The sequence below is a fragment of the Arctopsyche grandis genome, chromosome 2 (genome assembly GCF_051622035.1).
Source record: "Arctopsyche grandis isolate Sample6627 chromosome 2, ASM5162203v2, whole genome shotgun sequence".
NCBI classification, from domain to species: Eukaryota; Metazoa; Arthropoda; class Insecta; order Trichoptera; family Hydropsychidae; genus Arctopsyche; species Arctopsyche grandis.
Genome location: NC_135356.1, coordinates 32,327,563 through 32,339,197, shown reverse-complemented (window position 1 = coordinate 32,339,197; position 11,635 = coordinate 32,327,563). Strand labels below are relative to the sequence as shown.

The following is an 11,635-nucleotide window of genomic DNA, read 5'->3' as shown; positions in this document are numbered from 1 at the left end:
GCGAATATTCCATTTGCATTCACTTAAAAAGAAATCAATTCCGACGGTTCGAACATTTAAAAACTGAGAATTTACTGCTAGCGAGCAAATCAAGGGAGCTGCTGTAAAATTAGCGGATTTCGGTTTGGCAATTGAAGTTCAGGGTGATCAGCAAGCCTTGTTTGGCTCTGCTAGATCTCCTGACTATCTATCGCGAGAGGTTCTTAAGAATGAACTGTACGGAAAGCCAGAAGATATTTGGGCTTGCGGAGTAATTTTGTATATTTTATAATTGTCGGCTATCCTCCGTTTTTGGATGAGGAGCAACATCGATTATACAACCAGATAAAAGCCGGAGCCAGTATTACCGATGCTGGGGATGACGATAGTCCAAGTTGGTAATTGAGCCTACATATACATACATAAATATGTACCTACATACATGTGTTCTCTTCGTATATATTTGTAAATTTTTACACACATAAGTGCAAGTTCGATGAACTCCAAACCTAATCCGCCTACTGTATTCGCTACAAAAGACAAACCGTCGGCAATGTTATCTGGAAATTCCAATGCAAATACCAAAAGAGAAGCTCAAGTGGGAACATTTTGAAAGCCCAACCAAATGAACATCAAGTTTGAAAGCGAATATTCCATTTGCATTCACTTAAAAAGAAATCAATTCCGACGGTTCGAACATTTAAAAACTGAGAATTTACTGCTAGCGAGCAAATCAAGGGAGCTGCTGTAAAATTAGCGGATTTCGGTTTGGCAATTGAAGTTCAGGGTGATCAGCAAGCCTTGTTTGGCTCTGCTAGAACTCCTGACTATCTATCGCGAGAGGTTCTTAAGAATGAACTGTTCGGAAAGCCAGAAGATATTTGGGCTTGCGGAGTAATTTTGTATATTTTATAATTGTCGGCTATTCTCCGTTTTTGGATGAGGAGCAACATCGATTATACAACCAGTCAAAAGCCGGAGCCGGTATTACCGATGCTGGGGATGACGATAGTCCAAGTTGGTAATTCAGCCTACATATGCATACATAAATATGTACCTACATACATGTGTACTCTTCGTATATATTTTTAAATTTTTACACACATAAGTGTAAGTTCGATGAACTCCAAACCTAATCCGCCTACTGTATTCGCTACAAAAGACAAACCGTCGGCAATGTTATCTGGAAATTCCAATGCAAATACCAAACGAGAAGCTCATGTGGGAACATTTTGAAAGCCCAACCAAATGAACATCAAGTTTGAAAGCGAATATTCCATTTGCATTCACTTAAAAAGAAATCAATTCCGACGGTTCGAACATTTAAAAACTGAGAATTTACTGCTAGCGAGCAAATCAAGGGAGCTGCTGTAAAATTAGCGGATTTCGGTTTGGCAATTGAAGTTCAGGGTGATCAGCAAGCCTTGTTTGGCTCTGCTAGAACTCCTGACTATCTATCGCGAGAGGTTCTTAAGAATGAACTGTTCGGAAAGCCAGAAGATATTTGGGCTTGCGGAGTAATTTTGTATATTTTATAATTGTCGGCTATTCTCCGTTTTTGGATGAGGAGCAACATCGATTATACAACCAGTCAAAAGCCGGAGCCGGTATTACCGATGCTGGGGATGACGATAGTCCAAGTTGGTAATTGAGCCTACATTGGCATACATAAATATGTACCTACATACATGTGTACTCTTCGTATATATTTGTAAATTTTTACACACATAAGTGTAAGTTCGATGAACTCCAAACCTAATCCGCCTACTGTATTCGCTACAAAAGACAAACCGTCGGCAATGTTATCTGGAAATTCCAATGCAAATACCAAACGAGAAGCTCATGTGGGAACATTTTGAAAGCCCAACCAAATGAACATCAAGTTTGAAAGCGAATATTCCATTTGCATTCACTTAAAAAGAAATCAATTCCGACGGTTCGAACATTTAAAAACTGAGAATTTACTGCTAGCGAGCAAATCAAGGGAGCTGCTGTAAAATTAGCGGATTTCGGTTTGGCAATTGAAGTTCAGGGTGATCAGCAAGCCTTGTTTGGCTCTGCTAGAACTCCTGACTATCTATCGCGAGAGGTTCTTAAGAATGAACTGTTCGGAAAGCCAGAAGATATTTGGGCTTGCGGAGTAATTTTGTATATTTTATAATTGTCGGCTATCCTCCGTTTTGGGATGAGGAGCAACATCGTTTATACAATCAAATAAAAGCCAGAGCCGGTATTACCGATGCTGGAGATAAAGATAGTCCAAGTTGGTAATTGAGCCTACATATACATACATATTTACCTACATACATGTGTACTCTTCGTATATATTTGTAAAATATTTGCTAGTTTTTACACACATAAGTGTAAGTTCTATGAACTCCAAACCTAATCCGCCTACGGTATTCGCTACAAAAGACAAACCGTCGGCAATGTTATCTGTAAAATCCAATGCAAATACCAAACGAGAAGCTCATGTGGGAACATTTTGAAAGCACAACCAAATGTACATCAAGTTTGAAAGCGAATATTCCATTTGCATTCACTTAAAAAAAGAAAACAATTCCGACGGTTCGTACATCTGAAACCTGAGAATTTTTTGCTAGCGAGCAAAGCAAGTTAGCTGCTGTAAAATTAGCGGATTTCGGTTTGGCAATTAAAGTTCATGGTGATCAGCAAGCCTGGTTTGGCTCTGCTAGAACTCCTGTTGGTCCAAGTTGGAAATTGAGCCTACATATACATACATATGTATGTACCTAGATACATGAGTACATGGCACAGTTCGCAGTTCGAACGATGACACAGTTCGCCTTTGGGATTTGGCAAAATTTGAAGGAATAAGCTTAGTTAATAGGTAAGCTGTTTTTTATTATAATATTGCCACTGAGATATACATTATAATAAACATAAAATTATCAAGAAATATATGTGTTTAGATCGAAATCGATGTTTAATCGTGGCGCAGGACCCGTCATCGGCATGGCTCCTTGCGAAAACAATCAATCGTTCGCCGCAGCCACTCAAGACGGTTCAGTATTCATAGTCTGAGCCATTAAAGACTGGAAATAATAAGGATTAGTGTGATGCCAAGCGTGTTTCGTAGCCTCAAAAAGGTATGTGTAGTCACTAGTCACACTGCTTGTGTAATGTGCTGGGGAGATTCAAAATAGATATGCGGTATCTACATACATATATAACATATCTCGGACGAGCTAACATATCTCATTTGGCAGAAGAGGAACGAAGAGGGGCAAATCAAAGGACACGTCTCAATAACGCCCTCTAATGATTTTAAATTAAAGCCCTCAAAATGATTTTAAAACAATAGATTTTTTTACATACATATGTAAACAACATATTATTGTATGGGCTATGGTGAATTTTTTTAGTCATATATACAAATAATAAAAACAAATACTATAGCAAATGATTTAACCAAAATAAATATTTGCTTTTCTTATATTGCTCATATCTAATGAGATTTTTTTTTTTTTTTGAGGATATATTTAACGACAAAGTATCAATCGTCGAGTAAAAATCCAGTAAAAGGATATCCGTCGAAAGGTACGCATTCGACCAGCACAAGCCTGGTTGCCGACTTTGAGCCTCACCATGAGCAACACATAAGCGAATTCCCCATAAGTGACAATTCCGAAGTTGGGGACGAAGAAAACTACAGTCCCGGTGAAAAGGATTGCTTATTCAACAACAAATTCAAAGTGGAAATGGCCAATAGATTATCTACAGAATGATAGCGCCTGATATCTACAGGACAATTTATTCCTCATGTGAATGATATTCTGATTTGAATGTTTTTAATCAGAATATCTAGATATTGAAATTCAATTCTTATTCTGACAAATTGGAATCAGAAGACAGTGTGATTTTTTGTCTAGTCAAACATGCGATCAATCGTAATGATTTACATTCCAAAAGTGAGCAAACTTTTTTGCACAGATTCAAAGCTGAACATTCAATAATTGGCACAAGCCACCGCTATTTGCAGTCGGATAAGTTGTAAAAAAGAACTAATTACACAAAATCACCAACAAACTGATTTTGCAGGCGTCCTTAGTCCAACTATTATAATATCGCGTATGCAAAAAATATAATATACTAAAACTCTTGTGTGCAATTTAAAGAAGTTTTCCATACCTAGCGGTATGCAACATGAAAATTTCAGCGAATTTTAAAACGGCGGTTTTAGAATGATACGTCAAAAAGACTTTCGTGTTGAAACACGCAACATCAGACTTTCCGACCAAAATATTAACGATGATGTAGATCGTCTATCTGTGTGCAGTAATAGAATTTGCATAGATGATGCGACGTTTATGACGATTGTTACATCGAGCCGTCAATTGTATTTGAACCGAGTATTGCGAGAAGATTAGTTGAAGCCGATTATATACCGTCCCCATGTTCGGTAAACTGCAATCTATGTAACATATAACAGCTTTTAGACGTGAGAAATTTTTTTAAGATAAAAAAAAATAAAATTATGTACTAATTAGGTACATGGACACGATTGACATCTCTCGATGAATGATTCAACGCGTTCTCGTTCTAAATTTATTGGAAAAAGATACGTTAGTGATTTGAAGGTCGTCCATCGTGCCGTCGATTCGATTAGACATGAAAATGTGGCGGCAAAAAAATTTACCTAGACTATTAATGATACATTATTATCACAAAAAAGATGGAAGACTGGTGTCGATAGAGAACAAATAAAAAGTAATTAAAGTAATAAAGGTGGCCACCGCAACTCCATCACTTTGGGATTTAAATGCTACTCCCTACAAACCAGAGGCTAGCAAAAATAGCGACGTACTTTTAATACCCATAGGGCAAAACATTTAGAAAGGAGAGCTTTCCTACAAGTGCCAGGACTACCGAACCATCGTAGAAAGTGCCAGGACCATACATATAGAATAACATATAGTTATTCTATGTCTATAGCCAGGACGATACTTCTTTCTAAAGAACTGTCAGAGAACCATATGAGTAGTCACCGGAGCCTGAGGGGGCCGTGTATTGTTCAAAGGTTGTAAATGCATTGTTAAAGGTTTGCCGAACAATGGATAGCACTGTGACTATCCTACCTCTACATGTGAGGCATGGGTTGGAAAAGCTTCAGACCTATGTAAATAGCAACCGGTGAAGAGGCTCCTCAAAGTATCGTAATAGCTACTCGACAACAATACTCATTGCCAAATGATGCCATAGTTTCTTGTAAGTTTAATCAGCTTTATAAGATAGAGCCAATAACGCCGAGTATGTGGGAGAACATTTTGAAAAATATTCCGTAGTTGTGTGTCTGTGGCTTTTAAAATTTCCTGCTGCCGGTGAAGCAAATATTAAAATTGGTAGCCCAACAATTAGGACGTCCAGGAGGACGAATCATATTTTCCAATGTAGTAGCGAAAAAAGAACATGTGTGACGAGGACAATTAGCTGATGTGTGTTTAGACACTCCTCTTTGTAATGGATATACCCACAACCACGTAGTATGGATGGTCTCTAGACTGGTACTCAAACTCTAGACTGGAGTCAAAAATTCCTTAAAAAAGACAATGCGCGATAAGATACTGTCGAGAGGATAGAAAAAGTATTTCGAATGCCACAATTTGCAGAAATTTTTCGTCTTGCAAAGTAACATTTTCCAAAATCGCTGACAATGGCAGTTTCGAAATGATGCAATATTTGACGAGCAATCTAGGTGAAAAAGTATCTGGTTTCAAGCGCGAATGAAAGGTGACAACCATATTAAGATATGTAGTACATTAAAAGTACCAAAGACCCAATGACTCGTTTCAATATTACTTTTATAATGAGCTGTTCCCACTATGTGGATTCACACAGTAGATTTATATAAAGTAATAGTAATATAATTGGTCGTATTGGCGTCTCACGACATACGAATCGATTTACTAATATGCAGGTAACTGTACATTTCATTGTACAAATTAATTGCACAAAAACTTTGGAAATAAAATAGACCACACGTGAATGGGTGCGGCGCCTCGCAGATGCCAAATGTTTAAAATGAGATACATATGACTACAGTGAATTTAATAAAAATACATCAATCACGCTTGTGAGTACATAGGTGCGGCACCTCGCAGATACCAAATTCTAAATTATAAAAGAAAAATGCAGCGAATTCACTGGAGAATACGATGAAACGATGACAATGATGGACGTGTGTCGTTTTTGACGTACATACAGCGATGGTACAAACCTCATCACGAGCGAGAATGCATCGGCAGTTCTGGATCGGCTGGCAGTACAGGTTAATTTTCAGGAAAAGACCGCCTTTTTTCCGGTCTCCTTCTGGTATCAGAAACGATCTGAAATAGAAACGTCAATCAAATGAGTACAAAGCCAAAGTCAAACTAAAACACACAATTAAGTTTAACAATATTTGGACTTTCGAAAATACCTGGTGATATTTGGATACAACTTCGGGAAATTTTATCAGCAGTTCAGGATCGGCTAGCAGTACAGCTTAATTTTCAGGCAAAGACTGCATTTTTTCCAGTCTCCGTTTGTTATCAGCAACGATCTGAAAGATAAAAAATTAACTCAAATGAGTACAAATAAAAAGTCAAACTAAAACACATAGGAAAGTTAATCAATCTCTGGATTTTCGAAAATACCTGATGATATTTGGACACAACTTCAGCAAATTGTATCGGCAGTTCTGGATCGGCTGGAAGTACAGCTTCATTTTCAGGAAATGACCGCGTTCTTTCGTGACTCCGTTTGTTATCAGCAACTATCTGAAATAGAAACGTACGTTTCAAATGAGTACAAAGCCAAAGTCAAACTAAAACACACAGTTAAGTTTAACAATATTTGGACTTTCGAAGATACCTGGTGATATTTGGATACAACTTCAGGAAATTTTATCAGCAGTTCAGGATCGGCTAGCAGTACAGCTTCATTTTCAGGCAAAGACTGCATTTTTTCCAGTCTCCGTTTGTTATCAGCAACGATCTGAAAGATAAAAAATTAACTCAAATGAGTACAAATAAAAAGTCAAACTAAAACACATAGGAAAGTTAATCAATCTCTGGATTTTCGAAAATACCTGATGATATTTGGACACAACTTCAGCAAATTGTATCGGCAGTTCTGGATCGGCTGGAAGTACAGCTTCATTTTCAGGAAATGACCGCGTTCTTTCGAGACTCCGTTTGTTATCAGCAACTATCTGAAATAGAAACGTACGTTTCAAATGAGTACAAAGCCAAAGTCAAACTAAAACACACAATTAAGTTTAACAATATTTGGACTTTCGAAGATACCTGGTGATATTTGGATACAACTTCGGGAAATTTTATCAGCAGTTCAGGATCGGCTAGAAGTCAATTAAATGAGTACAAATAAAAAGCCAAACTAAAACACATAGGAAAGTTTATCAATCTCTGGATTTTCGAAAATACCTGATGATATTTGGACACAACCTCAGCAACTTGTATCAGCAGTTCTGGATCGGCTGGAAGTACAGCTTCATTTTCAGGAAATGACCGCGTTCTTTCGGGACTCTGTTGGGTGTCAGCAAAAAACTATAATTTTTGACTAGGGTGACCAGCTTTTTTATACAACTTTTTGAAGAGAAAAAAATCTAAAAATATATCCTATGCTATAAACTATGGCAAAATTTAAAATAAAATTGATTTTTTGACGAATAAATTTCGAATAAATTTATTCGCATTTATGAAATTATCAGAGAGCATTTATGAAATTATGTAGATATGACCGACAATTTCAATACAGTAATTATTTTTATACTAGTGTTGGGCCCGTTGATTTCAACGGGTGGTTTCAAAAAGGAATTGAAACTCGAATAAAAATAAAGTTAAAGATATTGAATCGACTGGTTTCGGAAAGAAATTGATGCACGAATTAGAAGTTACGATTGACAAATTACGAAGTGAATACGAATTACGAATTATGTTTTGTGCATCGCCGACGTCTCGACGCCTTTGCCCCCAGCGCCCCCGTTGCTTTCGGCACCCCGGGGCCTTTGCCCCCGGCGCCCCCGAGGCCTTCGCCCCCAGTGCTCCGGACGCCTCTGGCGCCCGTAGCACAAAAATATGATAAATATGAAAAAAACTGAAAAAAATGAAAAATATGAAAAAAATGAAAAATATGAAAAAAGCGGGAAAAATATGAAAAAAGCGGGAAAAAAATGAAAAAAATGAGAAAAATGAAAAATATGAAAAAAATGAGAAATATGAAAAAAACTGAAAAATATGAAAAAAGCTGAAAAAATGAGAAATATGAAAAAAGCTGAAAAAACTGAAAAAAATGAAAAAAAAAATTTTTGTTCCCCATACTGGTTGACGGTTGATCGTCCAATATACAAATATATATATTTAGCGACAGTCCGTTTTTATATATATTACTAGTGTTGGGCCCGTTGATTTCAACGGGTGGTTTCGAAAAGGAATTGAAACTCGAATAAAAATAAAGTTAAAGATATTGAATCGACTGGTTTCGGAAAGAAATTGATGCACGAATTGAAAGTTACAAAAATAAACAAAAATATACATACATACATATGTATGTACCTATATATCTTAAAACATGAAAATATTGATATTTTCAAGGTGGAAATATCAATATTTTCATGTTATTTAATATCAATACTTTCATTGTTTCATTGACCACTATGGTATATGTAAATATTAGGTACTATAAACACTTACATAATTTATTTTGATTGCAGAGGAACCGAAGAATACATGAATGTAATGGGAAAAATTGATATTATAAATTCTACATTAGGAAAAGCACTAGGTGGGGCAATGGGAGGTTATACTACTGGAACAAAACCACTGATTGATCTGTTGAGACAAGTGTCCAGGCCATATTTGTTTTCGAACTCTCTTCCCCCCTCTGTGGTTGGAAGTGCAATCAAAGTACAAAAAATATTTTAGTTTTTTCCATAAAAGAGAAAGTAATTGAGATCACAATCACTAAATTATACATACTATATATTCAACCATTTTAAATTAAAGGTATTTGAAAGTTCGCCTGGATTGTGTCAAAAGTTGAGAGAAAACACTACATTATTCCGCAAAACAATGACAGAGGCAGGCTTCAAAATAAGCGGAAAAGACCATCCGATCCCAGCGCCGCCGACGCCTCCGGCGCCCCCAGCCCCCCCGATGCCTTCGGCACCCCGGGGGCTTCGCCCCCAGCGTCCCCGATGCCTTCGGCATCCCGGGGGCTTCGCCCCCAGCGCCGCCGACGCCACCGGCGCCCCCAGCGCCCCGATGCCTTCGGCACCCCGGGGGCTTCGCCCCCAGCGCCGCTGACGCCTTCGGCGCCGCCAGCGCCCCCGGCAATGAAAAAAATGAAAAAACTGAAAAAATGAAAAAAATGAAAAAAATGAAAAAACTGAAAAAATGAAAAAAATGAAAAAACTGAAAAAATTAAAAAAATTAAAAAACTGAAAAATTGAAAAAAATTAAAAAACTGAAAAAAATGAAAAAAATGAAAAAACTGAAAAAATGAAAAAAATGAAAAAATGAAAAAAATGAAAAAACTGAAAAAATGAAAAAAATGAAAAAACTGAAAAAATGAAAAAAATGAAAATTATGAAAAAAATGAAAATTATGAAAAAAATTAAAAAAACTGAAAAAACCTGAAAAATATGAAAAAACTGAAAAATATGAAAAATATGAAAAATATGAAAAACTGAAAAAATGAAAAAAATGAAAAAAATGAAAAAAATGAAAAAAATGAAAAAAAAAAATTTTTGTTCCCCATACTGGTTGACGGTTGATCGTCCGTCACATATATACAAATATACATACAAATATACATACAAATATACATACAAATATACAAATATATTTAGCGACAGTCCGTTTTTATATATAGTATATTTCGAGGCATTCGTCGAAGCGCGCAAACGACACGGAAAGGAAACGACGCCACAGTCGAGGGGGATGACGAGACGCGATTCCAAGGTCGCGGTGGCTCTGATTGTTTGGTGGCAAATGTGCAATCAATCGACGAGCACTTGTGCAATCGATCGACGAAAGCAATCAACCCCACCCCACGGCAAACGCGACCAACGATCGAAAGGGCAACAATAAAGCTACAATAATAGCGTACCTGCGGGGGGTTGGGGGTGGTGGTGGGGGGGGGGCGGGTAGCGGCAGCTCAGAGCTCAGCGACGCGCACCGCCGCGATGGCCGCTGCACTTCTGCCGGAAAATGGCGGCGAACATTGCGGTCCGCATTGGCACGAACTCAGAGCTGAGAGCCCAGCGACGTGCACTCACCGCGATGGGCGCACCACTTCTGCCGACTGCGAGCAGCGTTTCCGATGTAATGGCTGGGAGTGGGGGTTCACCCACGGCGATAGCGATTGGTCGAATATGCGAACGACGCAGCTAATTTCGACGCACACGCCAACCCCACTAATCGACATGCCCGTACACGAAACATGCCTAGCCGTTGGTACATACCTACGTACATATGCATGTACATATGTCTCAAATGGCCTTTTACGTGTACGAACACGCAAAAATACCTGTCCTGTACGTATCATATTATATATGTATGTAGATATTTGCTGTGCACAATCAACACATCGCAATCAAATAAAATAATCGGTGTTATGTTTCATTCAAAATAAGCACTACGGTCTATTTGAATTTACTGATTATGTACAGCGCAAAACTCCGTACGAAGACACTTCATACAACTGAAGAAGCGAAAGGGACATACACCCACCCCATTGAGATTTTTGTTGGTGGTCACCCACCGTTTACGAGATATGAGCGTTTAAAAAAATCCGCGATTTTTACAGTTTTTTGGCTTTTGCGGTCATAAAACTCAAATATTCAATCAATAGTCAGATATTTTTCCTATTAATTGTTATATTTCATTGCTTTAAAATACTTCAAATTAATTGTCTAGCGAATTTTAAAAGTCGTAAATATATTTTTTTTACGGATTTTTTTTTCCGTCCTATTTTTCATTTATTTGGCAATTTTTTTTTATTTCACCACGTTTATAAGGATTGGTTTTCTATCTCAATATATTTTTACTTTATTTATGTACGTAGTAACAATAGACGCAGTTTTGTGATCATTCGAAAATTCGAATTCGAGATTTTGATTGATTCGAACTGAGAATCGATCACTGATCACGTTTTCATGATCTAGAAGAAGTGTGTGTGTGTGTGTGTGTGTGTGTGTGTGTGTGTGTGTGTATTTTGGGGATATTTTAACAACGTTAGTCTTATCGAACTGAAACTTAGTATCGGTTACTGAAATTCTTATCGACACGACGTAAAATTTTATCATAAAATTTTTATGTTGACCAGGAATGGTACCTCCCCTTATAGGTGTCCTCTTTTTTTTAAGTTTTTGAATTCAATTATCTCCCAAACCACTAACCGAATCAGACTTCGATTTTTTTTTCGTTCGAATTTTCTTCCACTATTTTTTTCGACTCCACTTTTTTTTTCGATGTCTTCTACAAGTAAGTAACGAATAGAAAATGTGATTTTAACTAACAGTTAAAAAACTAACCAATAGACACTTTATGAGGGTGGGTACGCATTAAAATACAATGAGTAAACAGACAATGGCTCTGCATCCTTGGACCCAAACTGGCTAACGAACTATAGG

At 37.3% G+C, this 11,635-nt stretch overlaps 1 long non-coding RNA gene across 2 annotated transcripts; it reads right to left on the bottom strand.

Annotated features, from left to right (window-relative positions):
* Positions 1–3,472: 3,472 nt before the first annotated feature.
* Positions 3,473–10,307, bottom strand: LOC143922651 (uncharacterized). 2 transcript variants are annotated; one of them, XR_013261610.1, is made up of 8 exons: positions 10,111–10,300; positions 7,425–7,526; positions 7,287–7,339; positions 7,070–7,192; positions 6,853–6,975; positions 6,636–6,758; positions 6,419–6,541; positions 3,473–6,326 (listed from the first exon to the last, which is right to left on the bottom strand). It is a non-coding gene; the product is annotated as an uncharacterized LOC143922651 (long non-coding RNA). The 2 variants fall into 2 exon arrangements; XR_013261609.1 differs by lacking the exons at positions 7,287–7,339; positions 7,425–7,526 and having other exon boundaries at positions 10,111–10,307.
* Positions 10,308–11,635: the final 1,328 nt, after the last annotated feature.